Source organism: Pinus tabuliformis, chromosome 6 (genome assembly GCF_031772625.1).
Source record: "Pinus tabuliformis cultivar Carrire ecotype Pingquan chromosome 6, CPIR1, whole genome shotgun sequence".
NCBI lineage: Eukaryota > Viridiplantae > Streptophyta > Pinopsida > Pinales > Pinaceae > Pinus > Pinus tabuliformis.
In genome coordinates, this window is record NC_142292.1 from 635,472,580 (window position 1) to 635,494,614 (window position 22,035).

Below are 22,035 nucleotides of genomic sequence, written 5' to 3' on the forward strand. Positions count from 1 at the left end.
AACAAAAATGAAAAACTTTTTATCATCCTGAAAACAATTATAAATTAAAAAATAGAAAGCTTTTTATTTTCCGGAAAACAATTAAAAATTAAAAAATGGAAAGCTTTTTATTGTCCTGAAAACAATTATAGATTTACACACTTTTGATTATGGAATTAATTTAGTCTTTTCCTTTGCTTGCAATTCGGGTATGTGATTGAAAAACCTCCTAATTATAATTTGCATTTAATTAATGATTTGAAAGATGTTTTCTTTGTTACAGTTTACTATACACAATGTAGAAAACAGACTTTTCTACAGTATATATTTTTTGTCAGTTACAAATTTGATAAGAATTGGGTAGAATCCCAACTATGATCGAAATATAATCAATTTTTTGAGCACCCAATAGTTTTGTTCCATTTAAATAAACTTAAATTATAATAAAATATGAAATTGTAATTCAATAAAAACTCTACTTTTCCAGTTTTGCAGAATAGGCTCATTCTCTCGAATGCACCAAAACACCTTAAAGATCTTGAGAATACTAAATGAGAATACTAAATTAGGCATTTACCGTTATTTACCGTTGAGTTTTTGAGTAAGTTTTTCATGTTCAATATCCCCTGCAGTAAATAAAAATAAAAACAGTTAAAGAAAAAAAAACAATGCATTTAAAAGCAGAGGAAATTAAAGAAGCAGAGGAAATTAAAGCACAAAATGGATGCATTTCTCGTTGAGTTTTTTATTAAGGTTTTGGTAGTTTCACCTTGAACCCACGGTGCTAAATTTAAGCTTTAAATTAACAGGTTCTCCATGATCCTCTGCAGGTAGATCCCTTGCAGCTAGAGTAATAACACAAAATAACAAGTAGCAGCTAGCGTAATAACACAAAATAACAAGTAAATAACAAGTAAGGTACTTCTCCGGAGTTAGTTGCATCTGAAGTTTGCCCAAATACATAAAGATAGTCTGATACATATCTGAAGTTTGCCCAAATACATAAAGATAGTCTGATACATACCAGGTCTGTCAGGTCGCAAACTACAATGCTACTGCCTTCCACAATGCCATCTTGCAGACTCAAGCGACTCAATGGCATCTTGCAGACTCAAGGGACTCAAGCTTGTAGATAACAGAGCACGTTCAAGGACTGCAATTGTAATCTTGCAGACTCTTCTGGGCAGGCGGCGACTATCTTTTACCATACCATACCAGAGTTGCATGCTAATAGCCATATGGAAGGGGCTTTGCATGCTAATAGCCATGTGGAAGGAGCGTTGATATACATGTGGAAAGGACCTCGAATGGGCTAATAGCTTGGAAGTATATTGGCTCTCTCTCTGAACTTTGGATAAAATTGTCTTGCCGCAGTATTCACATTTTTCCCTATCATTTATTAAATTTAATTAATTATTTTATAAATTGTCATAGGCCTTTTCTCATTTCCATAGTTCTAAAAATATTTTTTTAATAAAATAGTCATACTTTTTAATTATTTAAAATTAAGAAAAAACTATAAATTTAAAAAGCAACATTGTAGGTTGTTATATATCCTTTTTTTATATAGTTAAACATTAAGGGTATGATTGTTTTTTAAGATGTAAAATATATTAAAAATATATCAAGGTTAAAGAGGGAAAAATAAAAGTATAATATTTTAATTAATTAAAATTAAAAAATTCTTTAAGAAAAAAATAAAATAAAATATATATTATTTAATTTTAGAAAACGTACAGTAGAAGAGTCAATTTGATGATCTTTATAAAATAAAAAGTAAAATTAATATTATACTTTTACTATTTACTATTTAAAATGTAAAAAATAACATTAACTATATATTTTCCAGATTTAAAATTGGAAAAAAATAATTAATTATTCTCTAAACATGAAAGTTTTCCATACCTATCTATAACTCAAATTTGCCCCTATGATTTTTTTCTACCATGCAAAAGGGTGCAAAATAAAATAAACTTTTTACATCAAAATTCATTGAACAAGTGATATGGATAAAATAACCACAGCGTACTTTGGATAATATGAGATTGCCTCAATATTTTTGCATCGGGCAACGTGAAGGCTGCAATAAGACCTCAATAGTTTGCCAAACCAAAAACTTTGGGTAAAATTTTGTTGAATAAAATTGGGAGCATCAAACTTAGGTTAAAATGTGAAAACACGAAAAAAAAAACCGGTCAAAGTATCAAGTAATAGTAGGTCAACGATCGATCGATCGCTATTAGTCCCAGGCAGGGACTAATAAGAGTAAAATTTTCAAACTACCAGAAACATGAAGCCTATATAGACTTTTTGAAGTTTCCTTAAAAAATAACTAACAATATGGCATGAAATAAATTCATGAAGAGAACCATTTCAGTTTGCCATTTACTAAGAAAATGAATATATCACAAAGTGGCTTAGTTTCTATTAAATGAAAATATTAAAAATTAAACAAATACTAAATTGAATATTGAACTTGCGAGCTACAATAATATTATTAATAATATCATATGATAAGATTATTTATTTTTTAATAAACAAAAGTTAATAATAATATATGATAAGCTAAAATAATTCTTTTCCAAAATTTACATGGCAGCAATGTCATTACTTTTTTTGTACAGTTGTATAAGAGCCATGCTCTTACCAACCTAGCAAACATGGCACTTGGGCATTTAAAAAATATGTGCTATATTTTCACATTCGTCATAACCCAGGCTTTAGACACGTTGTGCGTATAGATTCTCAAACGTTGGTGCATGCCCTTCACACAATTCTAAGAGACAATAAAAAATCATGCAACACAGTTGGGTGATACCATATCTTTGTGAAGCCATGTCGACCCGTGCTCTGTCATTTCCATCTCTGCTCACTGTGTCGAACATATCCATGAACATCACATTGCACATTTTTGAGTGAGGACCATCACTGTACCCTCAATTCCAGGAAGAAACATCCGAACATATCCATGAACATCACATTGCACATTTTTGAGTGAGGACCATCACTGTACCCTCAATTCCAGGAAGAAACATCATTTTTAAGACGCCATGTGCCAACACTTATCTGGATATTCAACCATGGGGATTTGACTACGATATATAAATATAATCATTTACTCTCACAAGTAGATGTGTTTGATCCCTATTCATCCACGTATTCAGTTCTTGATTATTTGTGTATCGTCCTCTCAACTATAATCTCACAAACATTTTGCCATTTTTTTTTTGAGGAATTTAGCGTTAAGTTTTGATAGAGATGGTGAAATACATGGGAGGAGCCCTACCACTAACTTCCCTGAATCATATTTCACTCTTTCAAACTTGTTGAGGATTCTGTTAATTTCCCTGAATCATATTTCACTCTTTTCAAATTTGTTGAGGATTCTGTTAATTTCTATTAGAATGTGTTAGGATTTGTTCTTATTAAGAGGCCCTAGTCTTTTGATTTTGATGGAGCATGGCAACTATATTTTATTTCACATTTTAACTTAGTGTGTTTGTTATGTACTTACAAAGAGAAAAGAGTCTTATAATTTTGATGATTGTGTATGTTTTTTAATTATGGAGTTGGCATACATTTGCTACAGATTAAGAATCCATAGGATTTATACAAGAAATCTGAGATTAATCTATGGGATAATCATGTATATTTCTAGATATAGATATTCTGAGGAGAAATTTTTTTGTTAATCATGGTTTTAGCAATTTTCTTGATAATAATCATTGAGATTGTTTAATTAATATACTTAATTATGGATTACATATGTGTTTAATTAATATACTTAATTATGGATTACATATGTGGAATGTGAGAACATGCAATTGGTGGAGATGAAGCTGCAAGACATGAAAATAAAGTATGTAAAACACAGAGTAGAGGAATGGGGTTTGTACGTGGATTAGTTGTTCATTCATGACCTTAATGGATTCATGTTCGAGATGTGCAATTGTGAGAATCTTCTCATGGTTCCATTAACATCCACTTCTCATGCTTGCAGGTTCCCATCGACGATTAATTCAAAGTTGCAAATTATGGATATGAGCCCACCAAAGTAGCAGCAACAAAAATCAATGTAGCCATCATTTGTACCTCGAGAAATGCTCATGTTCACTATTGGCAATCCAAGACATGAGGCTGGATTTTCCATTGTGAAATGATTGAGCAAATTTATGTTTATGTTTGATAACAAATTTAGAGAGGCATGATGATTCATTGATCGGTTTCCAGGATCTGTCACTGTAACTTTCAAATGTGGACACAATTCTATTGACTTAGCACTATTGTTTGGGTTGGTTCTATCACATAATAAATTGATTTAATTTAATATATTATCTAGTACTAGAATGACCTTGCGCCTTGGGGTTTGGAGCCCTACTTGGCGACACTGAGACGTCATCCCTCTCAAAAACACAAAACCTATAGTTCGACATTGCAAGCTGAGAAAAAATTATGTAAAATTTTTGGTATGACACAAACTAATAGAAATGCATCGATCCTATATATCAATGCTTTGTAGTGACATAATAAGTAAAATTCAATAATAACATGTGAAAATGGCATTTTACAAAATTTCATATTAAATATTTTATTTATTTATTTATTTATTTTTATATTACAAACACTTAGTTATACACTTAAGAGTTTAACTTTTTTTAATAAACAAAAGTTAGTAATAACATGTGATAAATTATAACAATCTTAATTTTTTTTAAACAAAAGTCAATGATGACATGTGAAAATTACATGTTAGAAAATTTCATATTTCAAATATATATTTATATTTCAAGCACAAAGTTATATTCTTAAAAATTTATGTCCATCAATAACCTTTTTCAATAAGAAATGTGATAAATAGATTTTTTAAATTTATTTTAATTTAAAAAATATTTAATCTTATTTTTAAAAAATATTAAAAAATCATAATATGAAATTAAACTAATATAACATATCAAAAATTACTTTGAAGTATTAATTAAAAATATACTTTTTACGTTAATGATGTTAAATAAAAATGTTATCCATTATTTGTTTTACTTGAAATGATGAGTACCATTGAGTCCATAAGTCTGATTTAAAATCTAAGTATAGCAAATAAATAATAACAATTATGATAATACAAATGAAGAAAGTATCTAAAATGATATTAAATATTTGTTTTACTTAAAATTTATGAGCATCATTCACAACGATTTAAAATCACAACATAGCTTGTAAAATAAATAATCACAATTATAATAATATAAATGAAGAGAGTATAGATAAATCAATTTCATTGAAAATTCATCTTTCACTAACATAATATTTTTTTAATATAGTTTTTATAAAGCGATTAAAAAATAAATAAATTAATGGGGATTTTTTTTAGATTTTCTTTTATTGATAGAGAATATTGATAATGTTTTTTCCATACTTTTCCTTTTATCTTAAACCCAAGACACCACAATTTCTTTCAACATCCCTTTTGAACAAGCAAGCTAATAGCTTCAAAAGCTCCTAGTATTCCTATCATATCTTACCATTTTCTAATAACCAAGGCTTTAAACTCCTCTTCCTCAAGCCAAAATGGAATTTGAAAGGATTGGTTGGCTTGTCAACTTGCGTTTCTGTCCAAATCAAAATAGGAGAATTGTTAAACCCCCTTCCATATTCCTCCCAGGACATGGATCTATCTAAATCATTAATTAAGGATTCACTGATGACTGCTCGAAGAGTGTACATAGGCTGGGGTTCCCCTGATCTTCTTGGGTCATAAGCCAAAAACACATGCCACAAAATGGTTTTACATTATTATATAAACCATATAAGCTTTCAATTATGCATACAATAATCAAAAGATACCATTCCTTTGTATCCATGTTTCCTGATGGGTCAAATCCATCCTCAAATTATGGAGCACATGTCACCATACAAGGTCATCTAATTAGGCGGAAAAAGGGCTCATCTATCACTGGAAAGTGGAGATGGTCAAATCGATGGTGATAGAGGGCTAAAAGGTTAGGTCAAGGGTAAGTCTATGGCTATTTGTAGATCATCATGAACACATTTTTGAGCTGGGACAAAGGTGCCATTTTAGTCCTTTTTTTTGCTAGAGTACTTGGACCGAACTGGGTATGCTACCATGAGCTCATATCCATAAATATTTCCAAGTATCTTCTAGCATGGGTATTTTATAGGATAATCCATGCTCGTAAGACCCTAAGGAGGGCCCTTACGACGGTTAGATCCCAACTAATACGATGTTCCAATGAGACCCTAAGGAGGATCCTCACAATAGACCATACTCAGACATGTCCTCCTAGTTTAGCTCCATTTTTCTCTGCATGTTAGATTCTTTTATTCTTTCATTTTTACCGCATCTCTTTCGTCATAGAGCCACCCTCTGTACAGTGAAAATAAAACAAGGGTCAAAGACACTAAAATATGTGATGGATATAGTGAAGGAAAAATGTTTAAGAGCACTTGTCTATGCGGCTGCAGAAGCATGTCATTAGGTCACATATAGAGAGGGGTAAATCCAAGTGGGAAAATGGTAAATCACATGGTGAAATGGAAATGGTTGAGAAAGAAAGTGCACCAAGACACTTCCTAGGACTTCAAGAACAACAAGGACAGTCTAATCCAACAACCCTGATTAGAAAACATGTCAAAAATGGAGTGAGGAGGTCATCAACTGTCTTAGTTGGCATAAAAAGCGAGGAATGATGATGATGATGAGCCCCCTGTTGTGCGCCTAACAACATATATGCATAAATGAAATCATAAAGCATGAAATATATAAAATAAAACCACCCATGGCATGATTGTGGCTGTAGACTAAAACATATATGCGTAAAAGATTTTTTACCAACCTAATTCCCTCTCAAATTCTAACAATAAGGGTTTCTTTAAAAGGATGAATACACAAATAAGTTATGCTCGTATTTTTCTTGCTTCTAATATGTCATAAAAGATGAATTAGATTTAATAAGTTGATTTCTAGATAAGATATGAAAGAGGAAGATATAACTTTCTAGTTCAAGTGTGGTAAGAGATGATGAGGTCCTGACATAACCACCATGGAAATCCTAGAGAGTCCATGGAGTGCCTGATCATCTAGAGTATTAAATTGACATAACAATAATTTGGAATAACCATCATGGAGACTCCGAAGAGTCCATAAAGTGTCTCATTATTCACAAAAAGTTTCCGCATTGTGTTCCAAAAATCTAGAGGATTTGAAAATAGATATTCTTCAATTCATGAAAAGAAAAGAAGGCTTAGCATTTTTCATAAAACATACCTTCTTGAAGTAGCCTCTCCTTCACCCTTCCTCTGGTAGAATCCTCATTCATCAATACTCCTTTCTTGTTCCAAGCTTCCTGCTAAGAGATTAGAACTATGGGTGGCTCTTACTGCACCACAAAAGAGGAACCTATTTTAACTTTATTTCACACATGTATATGACCTAATGTAGGATAACAAGGACGTAGGTTACTAAAAGGGGTAGTCTAAATTCCCTTTGTTTGCTTCTACTCCTAGTATCTTCTCTAAATTCTAAGGCAAAGAATCTCTATTCTTTGAGTACCTCCTTGAAAATGGTGCAAAAAAATGTTGAAGAATGTAACTAGGTTCGGTCTTCATAAATGTAATTGAGTCACAATGAATTGTACTTATCAAAAGAATGAATAAAATATTTTTATTTTTATTATTATGACTTATTAAAGCACATGTTTCATGCTTGGTTCATCTTGATTTAGGTCAATGTCCCCATTGAGGACTTCTAGAATTTATTCCGAGTGATTGGAGTTGTTGTCAATTAGAAGAGACCCTTCTTGGGCTTTCGAATCATGTAAAAAGAATTATTTTTTAGTCAAAAAAGAATTTAGTCTCCTCCAAACCAAGGCAACGTCAAGAAGATCAAGTCAACCTCAAGAAGGGTAATTCGACCTCACTAGAAGGCTATATATACAAGGCAGTTCAAATTCATTTGGAGCAATTCACTCTCTCTCACATAGTTCGATATCCAAAAGCTGGAAGCTGGGAAGTGCGAAGTTGGAAAAGCACTGGAAAGAGGCTGGAAAGGAGTGCGAGATTCTGGAGGAAGATAGAAGACACCAAGATTGAAATTTTGGGTCATCTTCTCTCACTTTTGAGGAGTATCCAGGGAGATCAAGGTTTTCTTTGTCTAGTCGAAGCTGCTGCTACTGGTACTAGGTCGAAGATGCTATTGCAAGTTGATGTTGCTAGGTTGAAGTTTCTTTTGAAGAGTTATCATATGCAAGAAGGATTGAGGGCTGAATTGGTGTGGAGGAAGTCTTTGTCTAGGTCAAGAGTCTTGGATTATCTTGAGAAACTATTGAAGGAAGAATTGTTGACTGGGTTTTCCCTAGATAGGGGTTTTTCCCTAGTTTCCTGCCTACATATGTGGTCCTTGTGGTATTGTTTTTGTAATTACTTGATAAACTCAAAGATAAAATAAGAACATAAAGATAAAAGAATCACAAGTAATTATCTATATACAAAAATCTTTCTACCTTTTTGATTTTCTAACATGGTATCAGAGCTAAGGTGAAGGAAGAAAAAGGAATTTTTGAGTATCTACTGAAAGGAGTCTAAAGGATTGATATAGGTATCATATAAGGAGATCTTATAAGATAATAAGCTCACTATCTTCAAGAACAATGTCTAACAAAATAAAGGGTGAGAACAAATTGGAAGGAGAATTAAACTACAAGTCATGGAAGAAGAGAATTAACCTCATCCTTGAAAAGAACAAGGTCTTGGATTTGGTCAAAGGAAAGGTGAAGAAACCTATCGAAGAATCTAGTGATACAAACAAAGCAAAGCATAGAGAATCAGAAATATTGGTTATGCCACTGGTGGTAGAAAGCATAAAGGAAAATATTGTCCCATACATTTACAATATAGACCATGCTCAAGAAATGTATGAAGCTTTATCAAAATTGTTCACTATCAAGAACATCGATCAAGTAGAAAGTTTGAAGAATGAATTAAGGACTACAAAAATGACGAAGGATGACACTGTCGCTTCCTTATTTGTAAGGATATCTAGAATTAGAGATGAAATTCAAGCCATAGATGAAATTGTACCAAAAAAAGAACTAGTAATCACTGCATTATTGGGATTGCCACCTACTTGGAGTTGTTTTTCTTCAACTCTCAACAGTTGGAAAGAAGTTGCCACCTTCGAGAAATTATGAAATGCATGCACCCAAGAAGAAATGAGAATCTCATTAGTATCCAATAATGAAGAAGAAAAGGTTTCAAATGCATACTCCACTTCTCACAAAAAAGGAAACTCCAAGAAGTCAATAGGGCCAAGAAGGAATGTCAATATGTCCAAGATAGAATGTTACCGATGCCACAAAATGAGTCACTATAGAAGTGACTATCCTGACAATCTGAGGAACAAGAAAAGAAATAGAGACCAAGCCAATGTTGCTGAAGAAGGATCTCCAAAGAAGAATAAGCCTGAAGAACTGGATATAAGGGACTTACACTACTAAGTCCTTTGATCTAAGCTTTAGTTATTTTATTTTTGATTTTTAGTATTTGTAGGTTTAACATATTTTGGAAAAACATTTTTATTTTGTTCTTAAGGTTATAGGTATCCCTAAAGCTTGGAAGGAGACCTCACAAACCTCCAAAGGTAAGTATCTTATTACCTTTTTCATTTTTAGTTTTCCTTATCTAATTTTTGCTTGCATTAAATACTAATCACATTTCTATTCATATTTTCCTTGTTTAGGAGAAACTTGTTGAATACTCAAAGAAGAAGGCCTCGCAAGGCAAAGCATTGGAATTACAAGGCTTGTTAAGAAACAAGAGGTATGTTTTGAACTACAAGTTTTTGCTCTCTTCATATTCATTCTTGATAAACTATTACTAACATCATTATGTCTAGCCTTCTTGAATCTTAAAGATTCTTCATTGGGTGATTCATCATTAGATAAATATACCCTCCTTATATATTTGATTACTCTTGTGGAACCCTAGAAAGGTACTTTGTAAAAAACCTACTAACCTAGAAGGAAGATTACTATATAAAAATTTTGTTGAAGAAGACGTCATCAACAAGCTCTCTTTGAAGGAAGGAAGAACAAGTTCTCGTTGGAAGTTCTCTAGTGCACTTCATCATTTTGAAGAAGAAGGAAACATCAAGGAATATTGGGATCATCATCCACTCTTTGATGCTGATCGAAAACACTATTGTTGAAGGGATCCTAGAAGTCATCATTCTAGGGCATCTTTGAAGTCTCTTTGAAGGTCTTGAAAGCATCAAGATAGTTGGAGACATCGTCGAAAGGGAGGACTCTTGGTGGACAAGTAAGTGTCATATTGTCTTCTAAATCTCAATCTATAGATCATATGACATATTTTGCAAGGAAAGAAACAATCTCGTCAAAGCAACAAACTTCCTTGCATGGAAGAAGAGGATTGACTTAACACACACAGAATGAAGTTATGGAATATGTCCTTGGTGAAGTGGTTGTACTAGACAAGGAGAAGACTCAAGAGTTCGAAAAATACAAGAAGGGAGAAGTAAGAGCACAAAGGATCATTGTTGAATACATTAAGGATCATCTTGTTCCCTTTGTTGCTGATTTGAAGACATCCAAGGCTATATATGATAAGTTGGTAAAGTTGTACTCTATTAGTTCATCAGGTCAAAAGATATCCTTGAGAAATCAACTATATAGAATAAGGAAGTCAAAGGATGAAGACATGGAAACTTATCTTAAGAAGATATCACAAATAAGAGATCAGTTGCAAGGGTTTGGGAAACTGTTTTCGACTCTGAAATGACTATTTTTGTATTAAATGCTTTGCCACCTGATTGGAGTAGTTTTGCAACTATTATCTACTCTAAGAAGGATATTGCACATTTTGATGAGTTATGGGCTCAATGTATCCTATAAGAATCTAGGATCAAGGCAAAGGATGACACTGAACCAAATGAAAAGTCTCAAGCCTTTATTGCAAGCTCCAAAAAGATGAAGACATGGAAGTTTGGAAAATCCAAAAGAAAGACAGATATGTCCAATCAATGCTTTGGATGCAATGAGTATGGACACTTTAAGAGGGATTGTACAAACAAGATGAATAACAAAAGAAGGGAAAGAAGTGAAGCTCACATAATTGAAGAAAAGGGAGAACCCGAGAAGAAGCCGAAAGGAGAAGATCCCAAGGATCTTTACTATTGAAGGAAGCTCCATCCATACCAGGTTCTTTATGCAATTTATCTTTCTTTTATTAAGTAGAAAGTAGAGTAGCATGCATTGTTGCATTCTCTAGAAGAGTCTTGATTTTTGTAAAAGCATGACATCATAGAAAGAAGCATATGATAGTAGAAGAATTAGAGTCTACTTGATTAAGTTGCTTTGGTAGGAATCATCTAGCTTTCAAGAATGAGAAGATTGGGACCATATTGCATATTATTGTTCATCTAAGCATTTTCTAACATAATGTTAGAGGTAGTCATTTTGCAAAGAGGGATCATCAAGATCCTATAAGAACCATCATTTTGGAAGTTTCTTGGAAAAGAGAATTATGACATGACTAGTATATATTCCATTTAGTATGGAAACAATATTCTTTGAGGATGAAGGAACGCAGATGGTTAAGTTGCAATATCAAAGGCATAATAAAAAGTATTTCTCTTCTTGGGAAAAGAAACCTATCTCTAACAGGTATAAGAAACAATCTCATTCAAAGAAAGTATGCTTAGATGGTTATATGAAAAGCAAAGGTATGCATATTTTAAGGAACTCTTCTCTAAGGTAGGATTCATATCTATAAGAATATTACAAGAAAGAGTTGGAGGGTAAGTCTTTCATATGGTTACATGATGCTTGTAAGAAGAAATTTGACATGCTTTGGAATGAATAGAGATCAAGACTCTCACACAAGATTGCATGGCATAAATACAACAATATTGATCAACATCAAGTATAGTCTCCCGAAGAAAGTAATGGAGTTAACAATGACAATTCCAAGGAAAATATTGTAGCTTGGTAATCAAGTTCGATCCATGGGCATTGTGATTAAAATGAATGCATGGAGAAATATTCTTTTATAATATGGAGAAGGACCATGCGAAAGGATGTTGATCTCAAAGGATTCAAGTAAGCAAATACTTTGATGAAAGGGGCCATCATGATAAGGTAAGTCTAATATTAATATTTTGATATTGGTCATCTGGTTAACATATTGTTTTGCTACCTGGAAAGATACTTCAGAATACATAATGACAGTTGAGGCAAGTTTAATTGTTGGTATTGTACTCGATTCAAAGAACATATGGATTGAGTAAATGGTTTTGACAATACTTGAAGGGTTATATAGTCAAGGTGTTCACATCATCACCTTGGGATTGAAAGGTAGAAGTATAAGAGGCTAACCTAATGTTCATGAAGATCACTTTCATGTTTAGAGGGAGATATGATAAGGTTCAATATAATGCCTTTATTGATGAAGATAACTAAAGGGGAGTGATACAAAAGGTTGATGGCCTGAACCCTGTCACAAGATTGAAGGAAGAAGATGGCTCCATAATATCCAGGAAGAAAGAAGCTCAATTTGATGAGATACAAAAAGAAGGATCCATGTAGCTACTATCTCCATGAATAACTAGTAGCAGATACACTTATGAAGACAAGATAGAAAGCTTGTGATTATGACTTCCCAATTGAAAGGAAGTGAAAGAATCTCTTCTATTATTTAGAGGGAGTAGGAAGTCTCCTTTAATAATTGAAAAAGGAGCAAGGATCAATTCCATGATCAAGTGGGAATGAGGTTATCCTCCCTAGTTGAGAGGGAGTGATGATGGACATTGTATTCTCTTCTATCATGTTTCATACATTAGGCCAAGACTAAAAACCGTACTTCTATTTGAACACCATGGTAGGGAGAATGGAGGATTGGATAAGAATCTATGATCTCCTTAAGGATAGAGAATTCAAGATAGGAAGAATTCTTGTTGACCGACACTCTTCGAGGATTTGACAAGTATCCACGATAAGAGTGGTCTAAGAGGACCAATTTTCTTTTAGGATTGGGAATCCACGATAAGAATAGTACTAAAAGGACATATCTAGTGAAGGCTTGTCAAGTTAAGGCCTTACTATGTTGACAATGGTGGTCATGATGTTGAAACTTAAAGATGGCTTACCAATCTGACTCTTCTTATGACAAATCTTTAGTTTGAGAATATCCTTGTACCAGTTGTACAATTATGAATACCTCCCTAGTTAAGAGGGAGTGCTGGAAAATGTAGCTAGTTTCGGCCTTCATAATTGTCATTGTACTCATGTCAATGTGTATATCTTATGTTACAAGAAAAAGAAGAAAGAAAAATATTATTTTTGAGCATGGGTTTCATGCTTCATATTATTGGTCATCTAGGTCAAGCATGTTCTTCATGCTTCTAGGGTTTGTCAAGTCAAAAAAATAATTTTCTTGAGTCAATAGAGTCTTATCATTTGTATAAGACCCTATTGGGCAGGCTGTAACATGTAAACGATATTGATTTTGAGTCTAGAAAGTCCTATATGAGCCTCCAAGCACAAGTTGACCCTCCTAACAACAAGCTAATTGACCTCATGGAAATCCTATATATACAAGAAAATTCAACATCATTTAGCACCAATTCAATCTGCAATAAGAAATAATCTAGAGCGAAGATCCAGGAAACGAGGATGAGTCAAGGTTTGTTTTTGGGCCTTATTCTCCCACACGTGCGAAGGTTATGGTTTTTGCAAGCTGAGAATTGTAGGTCCGAGTTGCAGGAGGTCGAAAATTTCAGATCCAAGTTGCAGGAGAGCCAAAACACTGCCTTGACCTAGATTTGACTTTCGTTGACTTTAGAGACATTGTCTTGCTTGAGGAAGGAGTTATTGGAAGACTGTCATGTGCCAAAAAAGAAGTATTTCTATTATTCCAAGGGACTGAAGCTGCAGACTTGATGCTGAGGGCTAAAGATGAAGTTGGAAGCTGGTTGAAGAAGGATTGGCCCTTGTTGACTTCGTAGATCATTATCCTCATTGGAAGGGATACTTAGAGGGCTAACTTGGTGCTTGGAGAGGACTTGGTATACTGTTTTGGGTCTTGGTTTTCTCATTTGAAGCAAATTCTATAAGAAGAGAAGAGATTCTTTCTGGGTTTTCCCCTTGGAGGGGCTTTGCCTTGGCTTGGAGCCTAATACTTGTGTCCATTGTCTTTATTGTTTTTTCTCTTGATAATTGTTTGATGAAAAGATCTAATAAAGAAACACAAGAAGATAATTAAATTTCATAAGCAATTATTAAGATGAAGGAGAAATTGTTTTAATAGCTATCGTATTGCATTCTCCAACATATGCAATGGTCTCCCCCTTCTTCAATTGGCTTTTACTTCATTCTCCAAATATTCTGCTTGAAAGGCTAAAAACAATCCATTGTAATGTGATCATAAAAATGACATCATACACAATGAAACATATTTGTACACAGTCTAAGATTTGAATATATTAAGAGCTTCCCACCACATCATCTATGATTTGCTAGAGGTTCATCACTCGTATCTAACTCTACCAACAATTTCTCTATTGACCATAAAACAATACATTTAAAAGAAATATCTACACCCAATGTCTTTCTCAAAACAGCATTGATCTCTTTTAAAGTTCTCTTTGGCCATAACTGCATGGGTAAATATAATTTCACCCATATAGGAACCCTTGTCGTCACTTCTGTGTTGGAATCAAAACATGCAATCCAGGATTGTAATGAAAAATAAGATGTTCCTAAAGACCAATGACCTTTCAAAGTCTTGAGTAGCTTCGATCAATTGAAATTTAAACCCTAACCACCAACAAGATAGTAGATGAAAATTAAGACCATAACCAAGCTAAGGATACTGGAACCATTGAATCCAATTGTTTAGGTTATGCTCAAAGATGTATCAACCCTAGAATTTATCAATAAAAGCTTACTAAAATTTTCCTAAAACTGTTATAATCAATCATCTTATCTTAAAACCATTTTAACACTTGAATTCTTTTTCTTGACCACCCTATGCTTCCATTCCTCTTTGGTTCCAGCTCCAGTAGACTAAATCTTAGTCTTACCTAAACTTTTCCCACTCAAAGAAACAATATCTAGATCCTTGCCTACGAAATTGGCAACAACAAAAAGATTGCTCTCTTCCCTCCCCATATTTTATTTGAAACATCTTCCACTTCTTGAAGTGTAGTATTAATTTTAGAGAGTGGGAACAAACTTTGGTTTATGGGTGCTCCTTTTAGAGGAAAAACACACAACCCTTTGACAATCCCATTAATAGATCCATCCAATCCATGCTATCCAGCTAAGCTAAGGCACAAAAGTGTTTGAACCTGTATATTAACACTTTCCTCCACCTCTGTCCACTTGGAAACTTTGGACTATAGTTTTTCTAAATAAGATTTGGACCCTAATAGCCCTTGAATGTCTTCTCCTAGAGATAATCCTAGTCCTTCTCCCCTTGGCACTAGCCTAGTGAAAATATAGATACCTCAAATGGATTTTGGAGAATACTCCACCAATTCTTCATTGTTTTCCAATCAGAAAGTCCTTAGTTCATCCCCCACCTTTGGTTCATTTTCTTTATGCTATGTGATAATTAGTTTCATTGAATAGGTTTGTATTATTACTTTACATGGCAATAAGTTTATAAGGCCTTGATTATGAAAATATGCTCTCAATAAAGAGCTCCATGATGAACTTTGAAACAAGAACTTATCAAGGTAATTAGTATATTAATATGGAAACACAATGGAAACAAAATAGAAGAAGTAAGCATTGTGTATTAGTTTTGTAGACCAGCCTTAGAGGCATTTCATTTGAAATAACTTTACATAGATTATTGGCCTGTTATATTCAAGGGATTGCAACCATTTTTCTAAATATTCTTTACAAAGGATGGATTTTATAGGAATTTACATGTCTACACTTATTAGCAATATTGAATTTGATAAATAAATGCCTCATTGTCAAAATCATATCCACTTACAAATTTTTTCAACTAGGAATAAGAAAATAATCGTCCATAAAGTGTAAAATATGTATATATTCAACGTGAAAGGTGCATACTGTTGAAATTTAAGTGCAATCTAGAATTTCTGATCATGATAATTACTTGTGACAGATATACATGTTCACTTTTAGCATTCTCTTCATTCAATTATGTCATCAAGCAATTATACATTTAGTTATGTAAGAAAGTAAAGATCACAATGCACAAAAAGACAATAGACACCAAAAGTTAGGGGCAAAACCCACAAGGGGAAAACCCAACAATCCTTTCCTTATAGAATCTTTGTCAAAGAGAGAAATCCAAGTCATAGACAAACTAACCAGTAGCCCAGTTTCCAAGTGCCAAGTCAGCCCTTCTCATGTTTGTCCACAACACTGTTCTTAGGATGCCACATGCTACTGAAAGTGTCTCAGGTAACTCGTGTAACTGTAGAAGAATATAGCCTTCAGGAACCCATATAACAACAGGAGAATATAGTGCCATATGAAGTTCAGATGCCACAGATATAGTACCACAGAAGATCCAGATACCACAAAAATATAATGCCACAAAATGTTCAGATGCCACAGAAATATAGTTCCACATCAAGCTCAGATACCACAAAAGTATGGTGCCACATAAAACTTGCTTGATCATAGAAAGGTGTGCCTCAAGAAAATCGCTTGTATGCATCAAAAAAATCTCGCACTTGTACCTCAAAAAACTCGCTCTTACGCCTCAGAAAAGATACTGCAAAGTTTGTTCTTGATGGAGAAAAACTAGCTCTACTTATAGTTGCTTGTTCAAGTGAAGGGACACGTCTTTGGGGCAGGTCGACTTGATCCTCAGAGGGCCGACTTGGTCAACTTGGAGACAAAAACATAAATTCAAATTTTCTTTTCTTTTCAATGTCCAAATGGGACATGACAAAAACAATTTTTCTTAAATAAATTATTTTTTACTTTTTACAAAATCATAATGATAAATTATGAAGACTGAACCTAGTTACAATTTCAACACATTCCTTCTTGTGGAGCAACTTATCCAAGCAGAAAATCTAATGAGGATTTGGAGTTCCAATTTATTTTTATTTTTAGTTTTTGCATTATTGATATTTATAATTGCTTTGCATATATGTTGAATCATTCATTTAAGTGAGAGGGCAAGCGCTCCAATGAGGTTTTCTAAGAAGTACAAGTGATATTGGATTTTGATAAATAAAAAACATTACAACATTGCTCGACTTGAATGTTAGTTCATAAATTAGATATAGTCTCCTTTTTGCCATCGCTAAGCAATTTTTATGATTTATATTTCCCATGGTCCAAAGGATAAATAATTATTTTTTGGGTTTGTGATCTAATTTAAAGGTGGTAGCCACCTAGTTTTCAGATAAAAACAAAATCAAAAGGATGTAAGCGTAAGAAACCCAAATAAGACTGGGACAATAAGACATCCCTAGCATGCAACTTAGGGGAAGTTGAGACTGAACAACACTCATTGATTGCAGATGCTACAACATAATAAAAAAGGGTTGGGGTTGGAGGGAGAAAGTTGGTCAAATTACTCTCAAGCAAGCACCTCGAAGACATTACTAGAAAGACCATAGAGATGTTGCAGGCAAGAGATGAACTGTTATGCAATTGCCAAGCTAGAGGACCCTAAGAGGCGTCACCTAGATGAATGGATCCTTAATATGTTCAAGATTCACCCTTAATGGCATACTACCTCCTTCTCCTAATTTAACAACTCCATATATTTACATGTTTTGCTAGTCCATTTTAACCTCAGTTGAATGGGGATTCATTCCCATCCTTCCAACCTACCCACTCCCCACAAAAAGAAGCTTGTGGACCCTACATTTTCTCATTCTAGGGACTCCTAGACCCTTACAAAACGTCCCCAGATTGTTGGGGGCTTCATTGGGGACTCAAGCACTTGTTGGCTATCCCCAACATGTTCCAGATATGATTTTGGAGACATTATGAATAGAGTTCAAGAATGTTGTGGGCATATTTTAGGGATAATATAGGCATATAAATTTAGTTTTGGCAATCATGGACATTGATGATTCGACAATATGACCATTTTTCCAATGTATTTCTCTGTATCGCACAAAATCTAAATCTATTGTACAAGTTGCAACTCAAAACATAGGTTTTGTGTGCTAGGTTTCAATTTGGGTTCTACCAATTTAAATATTGTATTTTTAGTGATAAATTTCAAGCAGGAAAACCTCCATGTCAAGAAAACTTGAAATATAACATTTCAAAGGGTCAACCCTTGTGGTTATTGCTCTTGTTCTCATTTTTTCGGATCATCTTAGCCTTTACATATTGTACATGGATTTCCAAGAATCATTAAGGTCCAAAGGTTCCACCATTGCAACCTTAAGCATTGTGAAAACAATCAAATAATAGAGACTCGGATTGGGTACTAAATGATTGAATAAATTCTTATTTAATCAACTTCTTAATCTAAAATATGAATATAATCTCTTTATAGAACCAAAGTATTTTATAGTGATTTTCAATAAATAGTAAAAGTTTACAAAACCTATTGAAGAGGGAATGCTTTTTATGTTTTAACATAATCATCATTAAGAAGAAATATCAGAAAGACAAACTGCTATAGAAACAATGCTGTCTCATAAACATTTGATGGACCTTACTTGAAATTGAAAATAATTTCAATTAAATTGCCTAAAGCTAAATTGCATTTTTTTTCAAAGGGGGGGGGGGGGGGGGCTAGTCCCCTAAAGAAGTTGTTATATTAAGCTCATTGTTCAATATTTACATATATACATCAGTCACATCAATCACATAACACCGGTATACCACTGCACGATGATAGCTGCGCAGTGCCACAATGGTGAGAATCGATCACCGGGGTGCGAGAAAGCCGACAACCCCCACTGCGTGAACTGAGAATCGATCATTTTTTTATCATGTCGAGCGGCCAATAATGAAGTTTCATCAAGTCTTCTTAAATTGCTCAGAATTGGCAAGTGTAAGGGGGCCTGTTCTACTTACAAGTTTGGAGAAACTACAAATGTTAATAGTGAATTATGATCTCTCTATATATAAAGTCAGTAGCTCAGGTGGTTGGGAGAAATGTTGTTCTTTAAAGACCAAAACATGTATATTTCTCATATAGAATACAAAGATATTTCTTCAAGAACATATATATTTATTTTTTCCAAGAATTTTTTTTGTATTTCATTATATTTCAAATAAAATACATATTGTAAATGTGTGAAGCATTCACATAGTCCTTATGAGACCGGATCATATGTCACAATAAGATCATAAACATATAAAAAATTTCCGAGTCATGATTTATCCTGCTTTACATTAAAAAAAAGCTTAGAAGAATGACATTTCCTTCTTCAAGAATATATATATAATTGTCATCCCTGACCTGCCGTCTCTATAAATTTTGAGGATGCGCTCTAACCATCCTAGAAACACATCCCCATCCCCATCTTGAAAACCATTGTAGCATAGATTTTATTTTATTTCTAGACACAATAGACACAACTTAAAAATGTAACCTTCCACACCCATAGGCTGTTTGGACTTCTGGGCGTTTAATGAAAGTCATTTCTCTCTCTCTATATGCAAAGCATCCAAATTAAATTAGGAGTTCAGCTACTACAACAAAATTTTGATGCGGGGTCAAAGTGGCTCACTGATAAGCCTTCGAAGCTATTCCAATTCAAGACAAAATAATTACAATCAAAGAAATATAACCCCAATATAACACTAGAGAATGTGTTTCACCTCCATCATAATCCCTCAACCTTGTAAACCGGTTACAAATCCCTATCCATGTCCTTATGGTTGGGAAGCCATATAAATGTATAAGCAGAGATCATGTTATGAAGCAGAATGCAAGCTACTTTTCGGATTACAAGCTAGTTCGATGAACTAGTTTTTCAGAATTGTAATGCAACTGGAGAGCTTCAAAGGTGTACTGCACGCCCCTTTGGATTAGAATAACCATCCTCTCACTGCATGATTTAGACTTTCGCTTTGAGTTCCTTTCCTGTATTAAACGGTTGAATCATTGCAAACTGCTCATTCAATGGATGTACTTGATGCAATGAATGATCCAATTGAAATTATTTTTATTAAGATTTTCCAAGAGAGGACATGAGCATTTGGTATAACAGCAATATGGCCAAAGGCGCTGGATGCAAATTGCAAGATCCATTTGGTTGGCTCTGCATAGGTAGGGACGGTAGTTGAAAACAGGCCGAATCATGTTAGTATTGCGTTCTGTCCCCTACCATATTCTACTCACACCAGGCTGTGCCCAACAAAAAATAAATTCCACCTTCAGCAACAGAAAAAGATAGCATAGAACGCACATAAGAAAGATTCTTCTGGAATTTACTTCACCTGACTTCACACTTTCTCTTGCTTACCGTGTTCAATTGGACAACCATATAAAAGCATCCATCGCAATACCACACTAAAACAAAAGTGGTATTTTGTTTATTCATTTTACACCTGCCACGTGGATTCAAAGATGCAATTATATTTCTCAACTCTGAAGCAAAACTCCGCAGTAGCATTTAATTTCTTGACTTTCTGATGTACAATTTTTCAGCAGACTTTCGTAGTCGTTAAAAATAGACTTTTGAGACAATAGGTAATGGACCAATGACAAGACAATTTATTACCTTTATTTTCCCGAAGCTGAAAATCATCGGGAATCATCATCGCCCCTTTGCATACCATCATTTCTTACAAAAGAGGGTCAAAACAAAGAATGGGATGTCTAAATCGATCAGTGAGAGAGATAAATAAAATATACTCTCTTGTACTGTGCTTCCATGCAACTAGATAGTACTCATCATTATATGCAGAAGTTCCTTCTATAAATTAAATCATTCAGCTAATGGTTTCAATTTATTTACCATATTCAACTTGATGTTAGATTTTATCCTCTTCCGCAGATTCTAAGCATTCATGGTGACAATAAATTCATTGTACCCTTAAGCTGCTTCAGAATATAGATACAATGGCAACACAACTTTCCTTGCTGCAGAGCTATTCATTTGCAACTTTCAACAACTCTTGCCATGAAGTAATCTTTTCCCTAGGTTTACCTCTCACAGATCCCAATTCCTTTTCTTTTGCGTCTATCTTCAGCCAGTCCTTGAATGACACAAACTGAACATCTTTTGTTTGTAATGCTTCAAGAAGACCCAATCTTCCAGGATGTGAAGAGTGACATGTATCTAACAAGCCGGTTCTCATATCCTCTGAAATGCTTTCAACCTGTAAAACAATAATTGTTAATAAACTGTAGGAATCATGAGGTACCAATCTATGGGAATTTTTACTGCAGTAATATTATAAAATATTATATTTCATCACTGCATAGATTCTTTGTTAATAACTCAGTTTGTATCTTATAAGAAGAAGTTAGAGATGCAAGATTCATTTATCAGAAAATATTTAGTTCGTTTAATTTCAAATGGAGATGGTTGTCAGTTAGATAAAAGATGCAAAGCACCTGCGCCTAGGCATTTTAAGTTATAAAAAATGCTGTCTTAAGTATTTAAACTTTAAAACCAATGGTTATATATGTAGAATTTACTTATCAAATCATATATATTTAGCTCGTTTAATTTCGGTTGGCTGGAAAATGAAGACATGTTGGTTTGATATGAGCAAGAAACCACAACGTGCTTGACCATTATCTTGTGAGTTAATATAAGACTGTCTAATTTTATTAATGTCCATGAATAACCAAAAAAATAGGTCAATGGGACTCAAAACTTAAAAGTACAACCATATTGCAGGAGTGCCAAGGCTACTCCTTAAAACTAAAAGAACAAAAATACCAACTAGTATCGGAAGTAAATAGCCAACACAGAATAAAGCTATAAACTACTCATCATTGGGTATAAATATAGGAGTAGAGGAGGAAGAAAATGCATTACTGTCACTTCAACCATGGTCGAAGAAGAAGCGTCTGCTTCCTACATTAACTACTATGCAGATGCCT

At 33.7% G+C, this 22,035-nt stretch overlaps 1 long non-coding RNA gene and 1 pseudogene across 5 annotated transcripts; one reads left to right on the plus strand and one right to left on the minus strand.

The window, feature by feature from the left end:
* The first annotated feature begins 3,249 nt into the window (after nucleotides 1–3,249).
* Nucleotides 3,250–4,037, plus strand: LOC149260255 (glyoxylase I 4-like; annotated as a pseudogene).
* A 15,836-nt stretch (nucleotides 4,038–19,873) lies between these two features.
* On the minus strand, nucleotides 19,874–21,341 carry LOC149260256 (uncharacterized). Of its 5 annotated transcripts, none has more exons than XR_016258062.1 (4): nucleotides 21,131–21,340; nucleotides 20,702–20,764; nucleotides 20,444–20,528; nucleotides 19,874–20,061 (listed from the first exon to the last, which is right to left on the minus strand). It is a non-coding gene; the product is annotated as an uncharacterized LOC149260256 (long non-coding RNA). The 5 variants fall into 5 exon arrangements; XR_016258061.1 differs by having other exon boundaries at nucleotides 19,874–20,325; nucleotides 21,131–21,339; XR_016258063.1 differs by having other exon boundaries at nucleotides 19,874–20,325; nucleotides 20,939–21,338.
* Nucleotides 21,342–22,035: the final 694 nt, after the last annotated feature.